Genomic DNA, 22,656 nt, shown 5'->3' with positions numbered 1-22,656 from the left:
GTTTAAACTTTAAGGTTTAAACTTTAAGGTTTAAACTTTAAGGTTTAAACTTTAAGGTTTAAACTTTAAGGTTTAAACTTTAAGGTTTAAACTTTAAGGTTTAAACTTTAAGGTTTAAACTTTAAGGTTTAAACTTTAAGGTTTAAACTTTAAGGTTTAAACTTTAAGGTTTAAACTTTAAGGTTTAAACTTTAAGGTTTAAACTTTAAGGTTTAAACTTTAAGGTTTAAACTTTAAGGTTTAAACTTTAAGGTTTAAACTTTAAGGTTTAAACTTTAAGGTTTAAACTTTAAGGTTTAAACTTTAAGGTTTAAACTTTAAGGTTTAAACTTTAAGGTTTAAACTTTAAGGTTTAAACTTTAAGGTTTAAACTTTAAGGTTTAAACTTTAAGGTTTAAACTTTAAGGTTTAAACTTTAAGGTTTAAACTTTAAGGTTTAAACTTTAAGGTTTAAACTTTAAGGTTTAAACTTTAAGGTTTAAACTTTAAGGTTTAAACTTTAAGGTTTAAACTTTAAGGTTTAAACTTTAAGGTTTAAACTTTAAGGTTTAAACTTTAAGGTTTAAACTTTAAGGTTTAAACTTTAAGGTTTAAACTTTAAGGTTTAAACTTTAAGGTTTAAACTTTAAGGTTTAAACTTTAAGGTTTAAACTTTAAGGTTTAAACTTTAAGGTTTAAACTTTAAGGTTTAAACTTTAAGGTTTAAACTTTAAGGTTTAAACTTTAAGGTTTAAACTTTAAGGTTTAAACTTTAAGGTTTAAACTTTAAGGTTTAAACTTTAAGGTTTAAACTTTAAGGTTTAAACTTTAAGGTTTAAACTTTAAGGTTTAAACTTTAAGGTTTAAACTTTAAGGTTTAAACTTTAAGGTTTAAACTTTAAGGTTTAAACTTTAAGGTTTAAACTTTAAGGTTTAAACTTTAAGGTTTAAACTTTAAGGTTTAAACTTTAAGGTTTAAACTTTAAGGTTTAAACTTTAAGGTTTAAACTTTAAGGTTTAAACTTTAAGGTTTAAACTTTAAGGTTTAAACTTTAAGGTTTAAACTTTAAGGTTTAAACTTTAAGGTTTAAACTTTAAGGTTTAAACTTTAAGGTTTAAACTTTAAGGTTTAAACTTTAAGGTTTAAACTTTAAGGTTTAAACTTTAAGGTTTAAACTTTAAGGTTTAAACTTTAAGGTTTAAACTTTAAGGTTTAAACTTTAAGGTTTAAACTTTAAGGTTTAAACTTTAAGGTTTAAACTTTAAGGTTTAAACTTTAAGGTTTAAACTTTAAGGTTTAAACTTTAAGGTTTAAACTTTAAGGTTTAAACTTTAAGGTTTAAACTTTAAGGTTTAAACTTTAAGGTTTAAACTTTAAGGTTTAAACTTTAAGGTTTAAACTTTAAGGTTTAAACTTTAAGGTTTAAACTTTAAGGTTTAAACTTTAAGGTTTAAACTTTAAGGTTTAAACTTTAAGGTTTAAACTTTAAGGTTTAAACTTTAAGGTTTAAACTTTAAGGTTTAAACTTTAAGGTTTAAACTTTAAGGTTTAAACTTTAAGGTTTAAACTTTAAGGTTTAAACTTTAAGGTTTAAACTTTAAGGTTTAAACTTTAAGGTTTAAACTTTAAGGTTTAAACTTTAAGGTTTAAACTTTAAGGTTTAAACTTTAAGGTTTAAACTTTAAGGTTTAAACTTTAAGGTTTAAACTTTAAGGTTTAAACTTTAAGGTTTAAACTTTAAGGTTTAAACTTTAAGGTTTAAACTTTAAGGTTTAAACTTTAAGGTTTAAACTTTAAGGTTTAAACTTTAAGGTTTAAACTTTAAGGTTTAAACTTTAAGGTTTAAACTTTAAGGTTTAAACTTTAAGGTTTAAACTTTAAGGTTTAAACTTTAAGGTTTAAACTTTAAGGTTTAAACTTTAAGGTTTAAACTTTAAACCTCATGCAGTACCTACCGTGGCCACCAGGGGCGCCGAAGAGCAATTCTTTTTTTTTTTCTTTTCATCAATAAAATAATTTCTACATACATTATCAAATACTGTATATATTGTGAGCACAAATCACTTCATAGTGAAATTGTGTGTTTTTGATATGACAGGAATTGTTACAAAAATGAATAAAAATCAGCTCCACCAAGGTGCCTGTTATTGGCCTTTAGGCTTAGTTTTTTATGCCTTGGGCATGTGTTGTGCCGAGAAACACTTACCTGCCGAGATATTCTTAAAGATTCATTTTTGTAAAAATGTGATATTCAAGGTTTAAACTTTAAGGCTTAAACCTTGCGATGCATGCAGTACCTACCGTGGCCACCAGGGCGCCGAAGAGCAATTCTTTTTTTTTTTTCTTTTTATCAATAAAATAATTTCTACATACATTATCAAATACTGTATATATTGTGAAAACAAATCACTTCATAGTGAAATTGTGTGTTATTGGCCTTTAGGCTTAGTTTTTTATGCCTTGGGCATGTGTTTTGCCGAGAAACGCTTACCTGCCGAGATATTCTTAAAGATTCGTTTTTGTAAAAATGTGATATTCAAGGTTGTACCGTGAGAATCTCGTCCCTTCCCATGCCGAGTTCAAACTTTAAGGTTTAAACTTGCGAAGCGTGCGGTACCTACCGCGTCCACCAGGGGCCCCGAAGAGCAGTTCTTTTTTTTTGGGATAATGTGCTGATTGGTTCATGTTTGATTTCATAATTCTTCTAATGCAATGTGGGTTGCTGGATGTTTAACGACCAAATAAAGTTTTTAAAGAATCTTTGTGTATTTTTTATGCAGCTGACTGTGTACACATATAATAACTAAACCTTCATGTTAATCCTCCATGCCATTTTTGCTGTATTATAAGTTTTCACATTTAGTTTCACAGCTTAAATTAGTAAAAGCAGAAACATCTCAAGTTGATTTCAGCTTTAAGCTACTAATTTAGCCAGCAGTTTATTTTTTGCAGTATTCAGACTGAAGATGTTTTTTTTAATAAAACAGATGAGAATCTTTTCAATCAAAACTTGTTTAATTAAATCAGCTATTGAATTAGAATAATAACTTGTATAAAACTGCCATTTCTGTCTGGTTAATGGTGCAGCAGATCCTGCAGGGGGCGCTCTGGGGCCTCAGTGTCCAGGTCGGTTACAGTCACATCTCCCAGACTCCTGAATCTTCTGGTTCCTTCCTGAAATGATTTCCTGCAATAAAATGTTGGTTGGAAATGAGCAGAAAACTGAGAAAAACCTGAAAAAGTTCAAATGTGACCTAAAGTTTTACAGCTCAACTCATACAAAGGAAAATGAAAGGTGTTTATTGTCAGGGGGCGGAGCCTCAGGTGTGTCAGCTCTAGTCAGGTTTGGATCAGAACCGGTTCAGACTCCGTGCAGCAGCAGAGCAGAGTCTGTATATTTTTGTTATTTAATCAATTATCTTAAGAAAGCGAAATTGATAGGATATAAGGTTTCTTTTCTTTTCTTTTTTGGGGGGGCTTGGGAGTAATATATATGTAGCATCCCGATCCACACTCCATTCCAGTTCATGGCGGTAATGCACATCAATAAGTTGCTTGCCAACCGCCAAAAAAGAAGAGCAGCGTCTGGATCAGGTGAGTGTTTTGCTGATGTTTTATTTACAATGTGAAATTAATCCACAGCATAAACAACTAAGCAGGTGTAAGTGAACCAGGGTGTGATATTATTTAAAACAATGTGGTTGCAAGGAAGTAAATTTGGTAAGACTTTATTTGAAGGGGTGCACGTAAAAAGGACATAGGATTCTTTATAAATGTTGTCATGAAATGACACTTTTTATACAGGGTTTACACTTTTAATTGACTTTTATGTAATGTTTTAGCGTAAGTGTGCATAAAAATCTCATTATTACCAAAAAAATTGACAAAGTTTACACTTTTACTGTGTGGGTTATTGAACAAAACTATAACGCTGCCCTTAGATCAAATATAACTCGGATTAAATTAATGAATGAAATATAAAATCAGTATTCCTGGATGTAGAAAATGTTTCTGTAAGGATGCAGTTGTGACCTCACACCACTAGGGTGCGCTAGCGGCCGCGCTGTTTCTCTTCTCTCTTGGAATAGAAGTAGCGAGCACGTTACCTTGTACAGTGCGCATGCTCACTGAGCATTGTTGTTGTAGTCAGCTGGTGGTTGTCATTCTGGCGAAAAGTGGAGAAAAATATCAAGTGAAACGGAGCAAAAGCCGAACGGATTGAAATATTTTACAGAAACGACAGTAGGTGTCGCTGTTTTCGCTTTATAACTAACAGTGCCGCTTAATTTTATTTAAAATTAGAGCAAGTCGGTCGTTTCTCCGCAGGTGGAGCGCTCGGATGGAGGCAGAGCCGGAGGACCAGGAGGAGGAAGAGGCGGCTGCCGCCATGCTGTGGTCCATCCAGGAGGCTCTGGAGAGGCAGACCCAGCAGATCGGAGCGTCGGCCTGCGGGGCCACAGCGGTGGTGGACGTCCTGAAGGCCCTCGGAGTGGATGTTGCGCCGGAAGAAGCTGACCGCTGCGTCCAAACCCGCCTGAGGGATATATTATGGGATGTTGGTGCGTGAAGAATAGTTTTTGACATGTTTGCCAGCGAAATAATGTGCAGCTGTTCATTTCTATTGAGACTAGAACGGATAGCAGTGACAGAAAATGTATTTTTTTTGTCATCATTTTCTGTATTTAAAAGCTGTTGATTGTGTTGGAGTACAGAGAGTAGAATGTAAATGTGCAAGTTGTAATTTGTAAATGATTTGAGGGGATCTGGATGAATAAACGTTATGTTCAGGTCTTAATTGAGTTACTCGTTACAATCCTAAACAAGTGGGTTTTTAGTGGAGATTTAAAGGAAGTCAGTGTTTCAGCTGTTTTACAGTTTTCTGGAAGTTTGTTCCAAATTTGTGGTGAATAGATGCTGAAAGCTGCTTCTCCTCGTTTGGTTCTGGTTCTGGGGATGCAGAGCAGACCAGAACCGGAAGACCTGAGAGGTCTGGAAGGTTGATACGACAACAGCGGATCTTTAATGTATTGAGCCGTTCAGTGATTTGTAAACTAACAACGGTATTTTAAAGTCTATTCTTTGAGCTACAGGGAGCCAGTGGAGGGACTATAAAACTGGTGTTATGTGCTCTGTCTTCCTGGTTTTAGGATCTTTTTTCTTTGGCTTTTGGCACAATCTGAGAGGTTTCACTTTGTTTTATATGTATTTTATGTTTCAATCTTTTCTATTTTATAATCGCATTGTATTTTATGATTGTGTATAGCACTTTGGTCCTGTCGGTGTATAAAGTGCTTCATAAATAAAGTTGGTATGGTATGGTATATTCTTAAATATTGAGGCCACACCTCCTCCTTTTTTATGTTTTCTATTCTCACTTAAGAAATTGTAGTTAGGAGGTACGATCGGTTCGTTATTGTCATTCAACCATGTTTCTGTCAGAAACATAACATTGATATTATGCTCAGTGATGAAATCATTAATTAATAGAGCTTTAGCACAGAGAGATCTGGTTTTAAAAGAGTTTAAATGTTTAAGTTTAAGCGAGTTGGAGGCCAAAAGTTCTTCAGTCTGAGGTTTGAATTAGGTCCGCTGTATTTTATATTTCTGTTTTTTTGTAAAAGGTTTTTGTAGCGATCTGGACAGGTAATGTCCTGTTCTGCAGTGCCGGGGGGCCAGACGGGTGTAAAGATAATTTTCTGGACCCGGACTCAGACCTCAGAGACGCAGAGTGATGGATCCTCTGGGGAGTCAGAGGAAGTGAGCTCTGCTACGTGAGCGCTGAGGATTAGAACAAGCAGAAACTGTTATTAGTGGTTTATTGTGTTGCTGAGCAGAAACTTGGTGCAGCTTTGGCTATTTTATAAAAGTCTTTATAGATAAAACTGAATGAATCTGATCAACTTGAAAATCTTTATTAATTTAATGAAATAGTAATGGAAAAAAAATCTTGAAATGTTTAAACATAAATAAGCTATAAACTGAAATGTGAACTGGTTGTTATTTTCCATTTATTTCCTGGTAGTGATGATCAGACAGGATTCTTCTCATTAGCAACACACCTCTGCTGTGAGAGGGGGCGGAGCCACAGGTGGGTCCGGTTCAAGTTCTGGAGAATCGGGTCCAGTTCGTTCCGACTCGGTTTGTGTGAACAGAAGGAGAAGCAAAGATCTGATCAGGTGAGTTTTAACTCCACATTCTTCTGGTTTCCAGTCCTGACTGGGTTTTCTCTCTTTGAGCTGCTGGACAGAACCAGAACTGGGCCTGGTTCTGGTTCTGGTTCTGGTTATGATGCAGAGCTGCAGCACCTGGTTTCAATCAGGAACTCTGATTTTCTCTGAGTTTTCATCTGTAACCCAGACAACAAGCTGAGTTTGCTCCCAGTTTCATAGTGGAGTCAAACTGGTACCAGTAGGTTCTGAGTGTTTGTGGCCCGGCTGAGATATCTGGGTTCCTGATTGGTGGATGGAAAATATTTCAATATGAAGTCAATAATTTATTGATCAGAGAGGATTTCTCTGGGCTTTTATCAGTAGAAAATCCAGATTGAATCAGACATTGTGGATCAAATGCGTTACTTTATGGACTTTCTTTAATATGGAAAACTTGACCTCTTCTGACCATCGCTCCATTTCCGAGTCTTTCTGGTTTTAAATGTTTGCTCATTAGAAAATCAGAAAATTGTTGGTTGAATCACAGCAATAATTTCCACAGCTGTTTGCCAACTTGCTAGGAAAGCTGTTTTATGTATTTTATATTTGAGTCACTGAATACAATCACGGACATTTCAAATATCCATGTTTTTCCTTTACTCTGATTTTGTTTTAATGAGCAAAATCAAAGTCCCTGGTGAATTAATGAATGAAACGTATTCATACCCCTTTAAATTTCTCACTCTGTTTCATTGCAGCCATTTGCTAATCTCAGAAAAGTTCATATTATTTCTCATTAATGTTACTCAGCATCAGAGTGTGACCAAGTCACTGTGTTGCAAGTCTCAAGTAAGTCTCAAGTCTCTGTCCTCAAGTCCGAGTCAAGTCTCAGTAAAGACAGGCAAAAGTCGAGTCAAGTCTCAAGTCAGGAACCTTTAATTTCAAGTCATTTCGAGTCGTTTTTATTTATTTATTTTTAATAATTTGCATTATATATATTCAAATATTAGACCATTTGTTCTTTTTAAAATATGTATTTGAGGTTCATTTGTGATCCTCTATTCATCTGGGTATTCTTCAAAATCTGTCAGAAGTAAACAGATGTCAGAAAATAAATTACAGCCTTTCATGAATTACATTTGACTTCAGTTTTACTCCTTCTATTCATAAATAAACATCAACACTACAACAATCAGAGTTTTCAAAAAATGAAATAAGTATAAATGAAGTTATCACAAGTAACTCAGGAAGGTCTGGTGCATTTATTTTTCTGCTTTTATTTCTAAGTATGTTAGTTTCAGTCCTCCGTAAATATGGGACAGACATTCTAAACACAAAATTTATTTGGGACAGTCACTGTATTTGGTCTTTTTTTTTTTCCCAGCAAAGCTATACTACTTGGAAATGGGTTCTGTGCGACATGTGACAGTCACGCCGGTCAGTGCATTAAGTCAAAAACAGTTGACTTAATGCACTGACTGCAGTAAACAATATATTGTCAATATAATTTCCCAACGTAGATGTCTTCAAATACACCAACCATCCTTAGATGATACTAGACCCGGCTCATCATCATGATGGGACAGAGAGACTCTGTTCCCTGTGTTCAGGTCCAGAATCTGCTTTCTGTTCCGGAGCCCCGCTCACTATCCACCGGCTTCCTGAGCTAACACGGTGCACATTATTTGTGGAGGCATTTGAAGGACCGGATTTATGGTAAATCATCACCAATTTAACCCGGAGTACACATGCTAACACGAAGTTAGCTAAAGTCAACTATCTTACAGCAAAAGAAAAGTGCCACCTACCGATCTTTGTGAAGCTTCAAATGCCGGACAAAGTTGGACGTCGTGGCATCTCCATCCGATATTCTCCTCTTGCATGTTTTACAAGTTGCAGTTCGTTTTTTAGTCGAAAGTTCATAACCTACATAGCCAAAAGAAATTACTCGCGGAAGCATATTCCAGCGGTTATTTCGTATTTCGTTCCCTGAGCTCTGTAGCTTTGCCGCGTTTTTTTAAACGTCCAAATCCTGTTAATTTGATTGGTTGTGCTGCAGCTACGTACACATACATACATAAGGAGAGAGGAAAACCATAGTGACGGTCTGCGCATATGGAGTGAGTGAAATTAATTAATGACGCCACTTTATAAATAATGTGTTTTAAATTTTAAGACTTTGAGTAAAAAATATCAAGTCTTTTCAAGTAAACAGCTTCAAGTCGAGTCAAGTCCCAAGTCAATGGCATGAAAGTCAAAGTCAAGTCCGAGTCTTTGAGCATTTTTTCAAGTCAAGTCTCAAGTCGTGATTTTAACGACTCGAGTCTGACTCGAGTCCAAGTCATGTGACTCGAGTCCCCACCTCTGCTCAGCATCCCCTCTTGACAGAAAACATACAGAATTGTAGAAAGCTTTGTAAATTTATAAAAAAAAAAGAAAAACTGAAACATCACATGGTCATAAGTATTCAGACCTTTTGCTCAGTAGAAACCCCTTTTTAGCTTGTACAGCCATGAGTCTTCTTGGAAATGATGCAACTGGTTTTTCACAGCTGGATTTGGGGATCCTCTGCCACTCCTCCTTCAGAACCTCTCCAGTTCCATCGGGTCGGATGGTGAATGTTGGCGTCACGAATGGTCATAGAGTTGGATGCAGGCATGCATAACAAATCACATTTTATTTTAAATACATTTACATTTTTCAAGAGTACATTGCCAATATGTACTTGTACAGAATTGTACAAATTGTCAATGCATTCAAAATTTGCAGACAACATGCTTATGAAAATTAGTACAATGAAACAATAGGTACACTTTAGAGGAAATGTGAAAAATATTTAACCAAGGACAGAGTATTGTTTTAATTTAATATCACAGTATTCCAGTATTATTGCAAACATACTGACATTTCTCCTTCCTAAGAACAGTGAGGATCAACGGCAGAACATTCCCATTCACTGCACTTTACAGAAACCTACAAAAAAAGAACACTTGTATTTTAAAGAGTACAGACAAATGGCAAAGAAAAAAGTCTGACTTACAATTTTAAGACGTAGCGGACTCGCTATGCATGTGACATCATCGGAACCGATGATGATTGGGACCGGATGCCTGGGGTGGGGAAACATTTCTAGGTTACTTCTTTACCTGTTTATGTTAGAAGTAGAAAAAATAGTCAGCAATATCATAGAATCAGTTGATGTTGAGGCATCAACTATGAAGCTGTTTTCAGTGAGGTCTTAAGGGAGACAATCTACCATAAAATCTTTCCATCCATGATCTGAACACGTTGATCCCTGCAGGGTGGTGAGGGGGGCCGGTGGGGCCCAGCTCCAGCTGTCACCAGACGAGAGGCGGGGTTCACCCTGGACAGGTCACCAGTCCATCGCAGGCACTGAAAGCTAACAATGAATAAAATGTATGAAAGAGAAATGATAAATTAACAAGGAGAATAAATTATGTCCAATTATTTTAAAATCAAATCATGTTTACTAATTGCAGTGATTTATAATTGCTGACATCAGAGACTCAGAACCTGGTTTTAGAGGAAGAATTGAGCTGAATCAGAAAAACTGAAGTATATTTTGAGGTTGTCAATAACATTCCTCTGTGGGATCCAAAAGTCAAGATTCTGAGAGTAGCGTTGTTGTCTTGTAATAGGAAGGGCGTAGGTTCGATTTCATCTTCCTCTTGCCACGTGTCAACGTGCTTTGGCACCACTGTTTGTATATGTTGGGCCTCCCAGCTGTGGTGTTTATCTGTATATGGCAGCCTGAGTCTGTTGAATGTGTAGGTCACTCATAGCACAAAGGCTTCAGCCTGGATGTATTATTGCGTTTTAAATATATAACATGTTTTCAGACTCTACACTGGTTTCCAAAATATAAACTCTCCAGCTTTTATTTAGCAGCTGAACCAAAATCTGCAAAATAAAAATCCAACTGTTTTGTCAGTTGATCCGAATTTCCGAACGCGGCTCCCCGCATCTCAGACCACGGCTCCGACCTTTATTTCAAATAAAAAAACCCTACTGTATTGTTTTTACCTCTAAAATATATATTTCTCAAATATCAATTGTTACAGCTAATGGTGGATCCATTTAAGTAAATTTAAAGCAGGTACACTCTGCGGTCGGAGCCGCGGTCGGAGTCCCGTTCGGGGCATTTCCGACCGCACTTCCGAACGGGACTCCGACCGCAGAGTGTACTTGCTTTAAATTTACTTAAATGGATCCACGATTAGCTGTAACAATTGATATTTGAGAAATATATATTTTAGAGGTAAAAACAATACAGTAGTTTGTTTTTTTTTAAATAAATGTTAATAAAATATTGTCACATGGACATCCAGGTTGTTGAATTGTACTTAAAAGTATGTATGTGTATATATGTACACACACACACACACACACACGCCCACACACAGGCATGTGTGTGTGTGTGGCCCGGTTCTCCTTCAGAACCAAGTTGCTGGCTTCATGGAGCTGTGGTTCTGGTTTCCTCCTGATCAGAACCAACAAACTCTGACAGCAGATTTCTACAAACTCTCTTAAAGCTGCAGCTTCTCAGTGGGAGGAGAATGGTTCAGGCTTCCTGATTGGACACAGAGACAGCAATCAGCCAATCAGAGGAGCAGCAGCTTGCTGTGTTCCTGCGTTTGTGTTGGTGTGAAGATGAGTGTTGTTGCTGTGTCCATGTCTCCAGGAAGTCCAGCTGGACTCCAGCCGTCCAACATGTCTAGAGACAGTGGTCCTCATCCATCAAACTGTGGCAGCAGCAGATCTGATCTCAGATCTGTTTGCTCTCTCAGCTCAACAGGAAACAACTGATCGGGTTCATCCTGGTCACAGCTCTGAGATCAGTCTGACTGCAGCCTGGAAACCATCTACTGGATGTGCTGCGTCACTGACTGCTGCTGGAGAGAGGCCGGAAACACTCACTGATCTGCTCTCTCCTTCCTTCTTCTCTCTGCAGGTTCTGATCTCTGTGAAGTAGAGAATGGTCTCAGTGTCCTGCTGATCCTCAGAGGTTGAAGCTGCAGCAGTTTGAGTCTAAAGAGACTCTGACTGGATCATGATGATGACCTCTGACCTCCAAGGTTTTCCTCCCGTTTATTTTCTCGTGTCTGTCATTTATTGTTTGTCTCTTTGGATCAATAAAGATCCAATTCAAACTGGGCTCCATTTAGAGGCTTCGTGGAGTTTTGATCTGAACTGGATTCAACTGGAAAGTTGATCTTTTTTCTCTCTGATTCATTTTCATCCTGGAACCAGAAATGGTCTGAGAATGGAAACATGGGAATCATTTTCAGTTCAGCTTTGAAGCCATGAATGACACTTCAAACCTCTTTTCTCTGCTGCTTCGTCCTTCTGCTGACATGAAAATGTTCCTCAAAGCTCCACAGATAAAAAGATGCTTCACTGGAAACTGCAGCGAAACTTCAGCTTCCATCAGAGAAACCAGTTTAACCAGTTTAGAACTGGATGTCCTACAGAAACTCTGATCTTAGAGCAGTTTTCAGAAACATGTGGAACCTGGAAAATAAAGATTTTATATATTTTATGTTCATTGTAAAAGCTAAATCTTGAAGTTTTACGTCATCATTGATTCTCAGCTTTAATTTCTCTCAGTTTGTTTTGGTTTTTACTTTTTTAACTCCATATTTCATGTTTTGAGTTTTCTAGAGAACTTCAGGCTCTTTACTGTGATTTTACTGATTTATTCAAACCTCAGAGAATCACTGGGATAATGTGCTGATTGGTTCATGTTTGATTTTCATAATTCTTCTAATGTAATGTGGGTTGCTGGGTGTTTAACGACCAAATAAAGTTTTTAAAAAATCTTTGTGTATTTTTTATGCAGCTGACTGTGTACACATATAATAACTAAACCTTCGTGTTAATCCTCCATGCCATTTTTGCATTTAAACTTAAGGTTTAAACTTTAAGGTTTAAACTTTAAGGTTTAAACTTTAAGGTTTAAACTTTAAGGTTTAAACTTTAAGGTTTAAACTTTAAGGTTTAAACTTTCAGGTTTAAACTTTCGCATGCAGTACCTACCGTGGCCACCAGGGGCGCCGAAGAGCAATTTTTTTTTTTTTTTTCTTATCGATAAAATAATTTCTACATACATTATCAAATACTGTATATATTGTGAGCACAAATCACTTCATAGTGAAATTGTGTGTTTTTGATATGACAGGAATTGTTACAAAAAATGAATAAAAATCAGCTCCACCAAGGTGCCTGTTATTGGCCTTTAGGCTTAGTTTTTTATGCCTTGGGCATGTGTTGTGCCGAGAAACACTTACCTGCCGAGATATTCTTAAAGATTCATTTTTGTAAAAATGTGATATTCAAGGTTTAAACTTTAAGGCTTAAACCTTGCGATGCATGCAGTACCTACCGTGGCCACCAGGGGCGCCGAAGAGCAATTCTTTTTTTTTTCTTTTCATCAATAAAATAATTTCTACATACATTATCAAATACTGTATATATTGTGAAAACAAATCACTTCATAGTGAAATTGTGTTATTGGCCTTTAGGCTTAGTTTTTTATGCCTTGGGCATGTGTTTTTGCCGAGAAACGCTTACCTGCCGATATTCTTAAAGATTCGTTTTTGTAAAAATGTGATATTCAAGGTTGTACCGTGAGAATCTCGTCCCTTCCCATGCCGAGTTCAAACTTTAAGGTTTAAACTTGCGAAGCGTGCGGTACCTACCGCGTCCACCAGGGGCCCCGAAGAGCAGTTCTTTTTGTTTTGGGATAATGTGTGATTGGTTTCATGTTTGATCTTCATAATTCTTCTAATGCAATGTGGGTTGCTGGATGTTTAACGACCAAATAAAGTTTTTAAAGAATCTTTGTGTATTTTTTATGCAGCTGACTGTGTACACATATAATAACTAAACCTTCATGTTAATCCTCCATGCCATTTTTGCTGTATTAAAGTTTTCACATTTAGTTTCACAGCTTAAATTAGTAAAAGCAGAAACATCTCAAGTTGATTTCAGCTTTAAGCTACTAATTTAGCCAGCAGTTTATTTTTTGCAGTATTCAGACTGAAGATGTTTTTTTTAATAAAACAGATGAGAATCTTTTCAATCAAAACTCGTTTAATTAAATCAGCTATTGAATTAGAATAATAACTTGTATAAAACTGCCATTTCTGTCTGGTTAATGGTGCAGCAGATCCTGCAGGGGGCGCTCTGGGGCCTCAGTGTTCAGGTCGGTTACAGTCACATCTCCCAGACTCCTGAATCTTCTGGTTCCTTCCTGAAATGATTTCCTGCAATAAAATGTTGGTTGGAAATGAGCAGAAAACTGAGAAAAACCCGAAAAAGTTCAAATGTAACCTAAAGTTTTACAGCTCAACTCATACAAAGGAAAATAAAGGTGTTTATTGTCAGGGGCGGAGCCTCAGGTGTGTCAGCTCTAGTCAGGTTTGGATCAGAACCGGTTCAGACTCCGTGCAGCAGCAGAGCAGAGTCTGTATATTTTTGTTATTTAATCAATTATCTTAAGAAAGCGAAATTGATAGGATATAAGGTTTCTTTTCTTTTTCTTTTTTGGGGGGGCTTGGGAGTAATATATATGTAGCATCCCGATCCACACTCCATTCCAGTTCATGGCGGTAATGCACATCAATAAGTTGCTTGCCACCGCCAAAAAAGAAGAGCAGCGTCTGGATCAGGTGAGTGTTTTGCTGATGTTTTATTTACAATGTGAAATTAATCCACAGCATAAACAACTAAGCAGGTGTAAGTGAACCAGGGTGTGATATTATTTAAAACAATGGTTGCAAGGAAGAATTGTATTTGTAAGACTTTATTTGAAGGGTGCACGTAAAAAGGACATAGGATTCTTTATAAATGTTGTCATGATGAATGACACTTTTTATACAGGTTTACACTTTTAATTGACTTTTATGTAATGTTTTAGCGTAAGTGTGCATAAAAATCTCATTATTTACCAAAAAAATTGACAAAGTTTACACTTTTACTGTGTGGGGATTGAACAAAACTAAAGTCCTTAGATCAAATAAACTCGGATTAAATTATGAATGAAATAAAAATCAGTATTCCTGGATGTAGAAAATGTTTCTGTAAGGATGCAGTTGTGACCTCACACCACTAGGGTGCGCTAGCGGCCGCGCTGTTTCTCTTCTCTCTTGGAATAGAAGTAGCGAGCACGTTACCTTGTACAGTCCGCATGCTCACTGAGCATTGTTGTTGTAGTCAGCTGGTGGTTGTCATTCTGGCGAAAAGTGGAGAAAAATATCAAGTGAAACGGAGCAAAAGTCGAACGGATTGAAATATTTTACAGAAACGACAGTAGGTGTCGCTGTTTTCGCTTTATAACTAACAGTGCCGCTTAATTTTATTTAAAATTAGAGCAAGTCGGTCGTTTCTCCGCAGGTGGAGCGCTCGGATGGAGGCAGAGCCGGAGGACCAGGAGGAGGAAGAGGCGGCTGCCGCCATGCTGTGGTCCATCCAGGAGGCTCTGGAGAGGCAGACCCAGCAGATCGGAGCGTCGGCCTGCGGGGCCACAGCGGTGGTGGACGTCCTGAAGGCCCTCGGAGTGGATGTTGCGCCGGAAGAAGCTGACCGCTGCGTCCAAACCCGCCTGAGGGATATATTATGGGATGTTGGTGCGTGAAGAATAGTTTTTGACATGTTTGCCAGCGAAATAATGTGCAGCTGTTCATTTCTATTGAGACTAGAACGGATAGCAGTGACAGAAAATGTATTTTTTTTGTCATCATTTTCTGTATTTAAAAGCTGTTGATTGTGTTGGAGTACAGAGAGTAGAATGTAAATGTGCAAGTTGTAATTTGTAAATGATTTGAGGGGATCTGGATGAATAAACGTTATGTTCAGGTCTTAATTGAGTTACTCGTTACAATCCTAAACAAGTGGGTTTTTAGTGGAGATTTAAAGGAAGTCAGTGTTTCAGCCGTTTTACAGTTTTCTGGAAGTTTGTTCCAAATTTGTGGTGAATAGATGCTGAAAGCTGCTTCTCCTCGTTTGGTTCTGGTTCTGGGGATGCAGAGCAGACCAGAACCGGAAGACCTGAGAGGTCTGGAAGGTTGATACGACAACAGCAGATCTTTAATGTATTGAGCCGTTCAGTGATTTGTAAACTAACAACGGTATTTTAAAGTCTATTCTTTGAGCTACAGGGAGCCAGTGGAGGGACTATAAAACTGGTGTTATGTGCTCTGTCTTCCTGGTTTTAGGATCTTTTTTCTTTGGCTTTTGGCACAATCTGAGAGGTTTCACTTTGTTTTATATGTATTTTATGTTTCAATCTTTTCTATTTTATAATCGCATTGTATTTTATGATTGTGTATAGCACTTTGGTCCTGTCGGTGTATAAAGTGCTTCATAAATAAAGTTGGTATGGTATGGTATATTCTTAAATATTGAGGCCACACCTCCTCCTTTTTTATGTTTTCTATTCTCACTTAAGAAATTGTAGTTAGGAGGTACGATCGTTCGTTATTGTCATTCAACCATGTTTCTGTCAGAAACATAACATTGATATTATGCTCAGTGATGAAATCATTAATTAATAGAGCTTTAGCACAGAGAGATCTGGTATTTAAAAGAGTTTAAATGTTTAAGTTTAAGCGAGTTGGAGGCCAAAAGTTCTTCAGTCTGAGGTTTGAATTAGGTCCGCTGTATTTTATATTTCTGTTTTTTTGTAAAAGGTTTTTGTAGCGATCTGGACAGGTAATGTCCTGTTCTGCAGTGCCGGGGGGCCAGACGGGTGTAAAGATAATTTTCTGGACCCGGACTCAGACCTCAGAGACGCAGAGTGATGGATCCTCTGGGGAGTCAGAGGAAGTGAGCTCTGCTACGTGAGCGCTGAGGATTAGAACAAGCAGAAACTGTTATTAGTGGTTTATTGTGTTGCTGAGCAGAAACTTGGTGCAGCTTTGGCTATTTTATAAAAGTCTTTATAGATAAAACTGAATCTGATCAACTTGAAAATCTTTATTAATTTAATGAAATAGTAATGGAAAAAAAATCTTGAAATGTTTAAACATAAATAAGCTATAAACTGAAATGTGAACTGGTTGTTATTTTCCATTTATTTCCTGGTAGTGATGATCAGACAGGATTCTTCTCATTAGCAACACACCTCTGCTGTGAGAGGGGGCGGAGCCACAGGTGGGTCCGGTTCAAGTTCTGGAGAATCGGATTCCAGTTCGTTCCGACTCGGTTTGTGTGAACAGAAGGAGAAGCAAAGATCTGATCAGGTGAGTTTTAACTCCACATTCTTCTGGTTTCCAGTCCTGACTGGGTTTTCTCTCTTTGAGCTGCTGGACAGAACCAGAACTGGGCCTGGTTCTGGTTCTGGTTCTGGTTATGATGCAGAGCTGCAGCACCTGGTTTCAATCAGGAACTCTGATTTTCTCTGAGTTTTCATCTGTAACCCAGACAACAAGCTGAGTTTGCTCCCAGTTTCATAGTGGAGTCAAACTGGTACCAGTAGGTTCTGAGTGTTTGTGGCCCGGCTGAGATATCTGGGTTCCTGATTGGTGGATGGAAAATATTTCAATATGAAGTCAATAATTTATTGATCAGAGAGGATTTCTCTGGGCTTTTATCAGTAGGAAATCCAGATTGAATCAGACATTGTGGATCAAATGCGTTACTTTATGGACTTTCTTTAATATGGAAAACTTGACCTCTTTCTGACCATCGCTCCATTTCTGAGTCTTTCTGGTTTTAAATGTTTGCTCATTAGAAAATCAGAAAATTGTTGGTTGAATCACAGCAATAATTTCCACAGCTGTTTGCCAACTTGCTAGGAAAGCTGTTTTATGTATTTTATATTTGAGTCACTGAATACAATCACGGACATTTCAAATATCCATGTTTTTCCTTTACTCTGATTTTGTTTTAATGAGGAAAATCAAAGTCCCTGGTGAATTAATGAATGAAACGTATCATACCCCTTTAAATTTCTCACTCTGTTTCATTGCAGCCATTTGCTAATCTCAGAAAAGTTCATATTATTTCTCATTAATGTATACTCAGCATCAGAGGTGTGACCAAGTCACTGTGTTGCAAGTCTCAAGTAAGTCTCAAGTCTCTGTCCTCAAGTCCGAGTCAAGTCTCAAGTAAAGACAGGCAAAAGTCGAGTCAAGTCTCAAGTCAGGAACCTTTAATTTCAAGTCATTTCGAGTCGTTTTTATTTATTTATTTTTAATAATTTGCAATTATATATAATATTCAAATATTAGACCATTTGTTCTTTTTAAAATATGTATTGAGGTTCATTTGTGATCCTCTTATTCATCTGGTATTCTTCAATCTGTCAGAAGTAAACAGATGTCAGAAAATAAATTACAGCCTTTCATGAATTACATTTGACTTCAGTTTACTCCTTCTATTCATAAATAAACATCAACACTACAACAATCATAGTTTTCAAAAAATGAAATAAGTATAAATGAAGTTATCACAAGTAAACTCAGGAAGGTCTGGTGCATTTATTTTTCTGCTTTTATTTCTAAGTATGTTAGTTTCAGTCCTCCGTAAATATGGGACAGACATTCTAAACACAAAATTTATTTGGGACAGTCACTGTATTTGGTCTTTTTTTTTTTCCCAGCAAAGCTATACTACTTGGAAATGGGTTCTGTGCGACATGTGACAGTCACGCCGGTCAGTGCATTAAGTCAAAAACAGTTGACTTAATGCACTGACTGCAGTAAACAATATATTGTCAATATAATTTCCCAACGTAGATGTCTTCAAATACACCAACCATCCTTAGATGATACTAGACCCGGCTCATCATCATGATGGGACAGAGAGACTCTGTTCCCTGTGTTCAGGTCCAGAATCTGCTTTCTGTTCCGGAGCCCCGCTCACTATCCACCGGCTTCCTGAGCTAACACGGTGCACATTATTTGTGGAGGCATTTGAAGGACCGGATTTATGGTAAATCATCACCAATTTAACCCGGAGTACACATGCTAACACGAAGTTAGCTAAAGTCAACTATCTTACAGCAAAAGAAAAGTGCCACCTACCGATCTTTGTGAAGCTTCAAATGCCGGACAAAGTTGGACGTCGTGGCATCTCCATCCGATATTCTCCTCTTGCATGTTTTACAAGTTGCAGTTCGTTTTTTAGTCGAAAGTTCATAACCTACATAGCCAAAAGAAATTACTCGCGGAAGCATATTCCAGCGGTTATTTCGTATTTCGTTCCCTGAGCTCTGTAGCTTTGCCGCGTTTTTTTAAACGTCCAAATCCTGTTAATTTGATTGGTTGTGCTGCAGCTACGTACACATACATACATACATAAGGAGAGAGGAAAACCATAGTGACGGTCTGCGCATATGGAGTGAGTGAAATTAATTAATGACGCCACTTTATAAATAATGTGTTTTAAATTTTAAGACTTTGAGTAAAAAAAATATCAAGTCTTTTCAAGTAAACAGCTTCAAGTCGAGTCAAGTCCCAAGTCAATGGCAATGAAAGTCAAAGTCAAGTCCGAGTCTTTGAGCATTTTTTTCAAGTCAAAGTCTCAAGTCGTGATTTTAACGACTCGAGTCTGACTCGAGTCCAAGTCATGTGACTCGAGTCCCCACCTCTGCTCAGCATCCCCTCTTGACAGAAAACATACAGAATTGTAGAAAGCTTTGTAAATTTATAAAAAAAAAGAAAAACTGAAACATCACATGGTCATAAGTATTCAGACCTTTTGCTCAGTAGAAACCCCTTTTTAGCTTGTACAGCCATGAGTCTTCTTGGAAATGATGCAACTGGTTTTTCACAGCTGGATTTGGGGATCCTCTGCCACTCCTCCTTCAGAACCTCTCCAGTTCCATCGGGTCGGATGGTGAATGTTGGCGTCACGAATGGTCATAGAGTTGGATGCAGGCATGCATAACAAATCACATTTTATTTTAAATACATTTACATTTTTCAAGAGTACATTGCCAATATGTACTTGTACAGAATTGTACAAATTGTCAATGCATTCAAAATTTGCAGACAACATGCTTATGAAAATTAGTACAATGAAACAATAGGTACACTTTAGAGGAAATGTGAAAAATATTTAAACCCAAGGACAGAGTATTGTTTTAATTTAATATCACAGTATTCCAGTATTATTGCAAACATACTGACATTTCTCCTTCCTAAGAACAGTGAGGATCAACGGCAGAACATTCCCATTCACTGCACTTTACAGAAACCTACAAAAAAAGAACACTTGTATTTAAAGAGTACAGACAAATGGCAAAGAAAAAAGTCTGACTTACAATTTTAAGACGTAGCGGACTCGCTATGCATGTGACATCATCGGAACCGATGATGATTGGGACCGGATGCCTGGGTGGGGAAACATTTCTAGGTTACTTCTTTACCTGTTTATGTTAGAAGTAGAAAAAATAGTCAGCAATATCATAGAATTCAGTTGATGTTGAGGCATCAACTATGAAGCTGTTTCAGTGAGGTCTTAAGGGAGACAATCTACCATAAAATCTTCATCCATGATCTGAACACGTTGATCCCTGCAGGGTGGTGAGGGGGGGCCGGTGGGGCCCAGCTCCAGCTGTCACCAGACGAGAGGCGGGGTTCACCCTGGACAGGTCACCAGTCCATCGCAGGCACTGAAAGCTAACAATGAATAAAATGTATGAAAGAGAAATGATAAATTAACAAGGAGAATAAATTAATGTCCAATTATTTTAAAATCAAATCATGTTTACTAATTGCAGTGATTTATAATTGCTGACATCAGAGACTCAGAACCTGGTTTTAGAGGAAGAATTGAGCTGAATCAGAAAAACTGAAGTATATTTTGAGGTTGTCAATAACATTCCTCTGTGGGATCCAAAGTCAAGATTCTGAGAGTAGCGTTGTTGTCTTGTAATAGGAAGGGCGTAGGTTCGATTTCATCTTCCTCTTGCCACGTGTCAACGTGCTTTGGCACCACTGTTTGTATATGTTGGGCCTCCCAGCTGTGGTGTTTATCTGTATATGGCAGCCTGAGTCTGTTGAATGTGTAGTCACTCATAGCACAAAGGCTTCAGCCTGGATGTATTATTGCGTTTTAAATATATAACATGTTTTCAGACTCTACACTGGTTCCAAATATAAACTCTCCAGCTTTTATTTAGCAGCTGAACCAAAATCTGCAAAATAAAAATCCAACTGTTTTGTCAGTTGATCCGAATTTCCGAACGCGGCTCCCCGCATCTCAGACCACGGCTCCGACCTTTATTTCAAATAAAAAAACCCTACTGTATTGTTTTTACCTCTAAAATATATATTTTCTCAAATATCAATTGTTACAGCTAATGGTGGATCCATTTAAGTAAATTTAAAGCAGGTACACTCTGCGGTCGGAGCCGCGGTCGGAGTCCCGTTCGGGGCATTTCCGACCGCACTTCCGAACGGGACTCCGACCGCAGAGTGTACTTGCTTTAAATTTACTTAAATGGATCCACGATTAGCTGTACAATTGATATTTGAGAAATATATATTTTAGAGGTAAAAACAATACAGTAGTTTGTTTTTTTTTAAATAAATGTTAATAAAATATTGTCACATGGACATCCAGGTTGTTGAATTGTACTTAAAAGTATGTATGTGTATATATGTACACACACACACACACACACACACGCCCACACACAGGCATGTGTGTGTGTGTGTGGCCCGGTTCTCCTTCAGAACCAAGTTGCTGGCTTCATGGAGCTGTGGTTCTGGTTTCCTCCTGATCAGAACCAACAAACTCTGACAGCAGATTTCTACAAACTCTCTTAAAGCTGCAGCTTCTCAGTGGGAGGAGAATGGTTCAGGCTTCCTGATTGGACACAGAGACAGCAATCAGCCAATCAGAGGAGCAGCAGCTTGCTGTGTTCCTGCGTTTGTGTTGGTGTGAAGATGAGTGTTGTTGCTGTGTCCATGTCTCCAGGAAGTCCAGCTGGACTCCAGCCGTCCAACATGTCTAGAGACAGTGGTCCTCATCCATCAAACTGTGGCAGCAGCAGATCTGATCTCAGATCTGTTTGCTCTCTCAGCTCAACAGGAAACAACTGATCGGGTTCATCCTGGTCACAGCTCTGAGATCAGTCTGACTGCAGCCTGGAAACCATCTACTGGATGTGCTGCGTCACTGACTGCTGCTGGAGAGAGGCCGGAAACACTCACTGATCTGCTCTCTCCTTCCTTCTTCTCTCTGCAGGTTCTGATCTCTGTGAAGTAGAGAATGGTCTCAGTGTCCTGCTGATCCTCAGAGGTTGAAGCTGCAGCAGTTTGAGTCTAAAGAGACTCTGACTGGATCATGATGATGACCTCTGACCTCCAAGGTTTTCCTCCCGTTTATTTTCTCGTGTCTGTCATTTATTGTTTGTCTCTTTGGATCAATAAAGATCCAATTCAAACTGGGCTCCATTTAGAGGCTTCGTGGAGTTTTGATCTGAACTGGATTCAACTGGAAAGTTGATCTTTTTTCTCTCTGATTCATTTTCATCCTGGAACCAGAAATGGTCTGAGAATGGAAACATGGGAATCATTTTCAGTTCAGCTTTGAAGCCATGAATGACACTTCAAACCTCTTTTCTCTGCTGCTTCGTCCTTCTGCTGACATGAAAATGTTCCTCAAAGCTCCACAGATAAAAAGATGCTTCACTGGAAACTGCAGCGAAACTTCAGCTTCCATCAGAGAAACCAGTTTAACCAGTTTAGAACTGGATGTCCTACAGAAACTCTGATCTTAGAGCAGTTTTCAGAAACATGTGGAACCTGGAAAATAAAGATTTTATATATTTTATGTTCATTGTAAAAGCTAAATCTTGAAGTTTTACGTCATCATTGATTCTCAGCTTTAATTTCTCTCAGTTTGTTTTGGTTTTTACTTTTTTAACTCCATATTTCATGTTTTGAGTTTTCTAGAGAACTTCAGGCTCTTTACTGTGATTTTACTGATTTATTCAAACCTCAGAGAATCACTGGGATAATGTGCTGATTGGTTCATGTTTGATTTTCATAATTCTTCTAATGTAATGTGGGTTGCTGGGTGTTTAACGACCAAATAAAGTTTTTAAAAAATCTTTGTGTATTTTTTATGCAGCTGACTGTGTACACATATAATAACTAAACCTTCGTGTTAATCCTCCATGCCATTTTTGCATTTAAACTTTAAGGTTTAAACTTTAAGGTTTAAACTTTAAGGTTTAAACTTTAAGGTTTAAACTTAAGGTTTAAACTTTAAGGTTTAAACTTTAAGGTTTAAACTTTCAGGTTTAAACTTTCGCATGCAGTACCTACCGTGGCCACCAGGGGCGCCGAAGAGCAATTTTTTTTTTTTTTTTTTTTATCAATAAAATAATTTCTACATACATTATCAAATACTGTATATATTGTGAGCACAAATCACTTCATAGTGAAATTGTGTGTTTTTGATATGACAGGAATTGTTACAAAAAATGAATAAAAATCAGCTCCACCAAGGTGCCTGTTATTGGCCTTTAGGCTTAGTTTTTTATGCCTT

General features: G+C 37.5%; 1 long non-coding RNA gene across 1 annotated transcript; it reads left to right on the top strand.

Moving 5' to 3' along the window:
- Positions 1–14,735: 14,735 nt before the first annotated feature.
- Positions 14,736–21,392, top strand: LOC116711149 (uncharacterized). Its single transcript, XR_004337172.1, has 3 exons — positions 14,736–14,777; positions 16,266–16,391; positions 21,349–21,392. It is a non-coding gene; the product is annotated as an uncharacterized LOC116711149 (long non-coding RNA).
- The last annotated feature ends 1,264 nt before the right edge of the window (positions 21,393–22,656 follow it).

This window comes from Xiphophorus hellerii, chromosome 2 (genome assembly GCF_003331165.1).
Source record: "Xiphophorus hellerii strain 12219 chromosome 2, Xiphophorus_hellerii-4.1, whole genome shotgun sequence".
Taxonomy (NCBI): Eukaryota; Metazoa; Chordata; class Actinopteri; order Cyprinodontiformes; family Poeciliidae; genus Xiphophorus; species Xiphophorus hellerii.
This window is presented reverse-complemented; position numbering and strand designations above follow the sequence as displayed.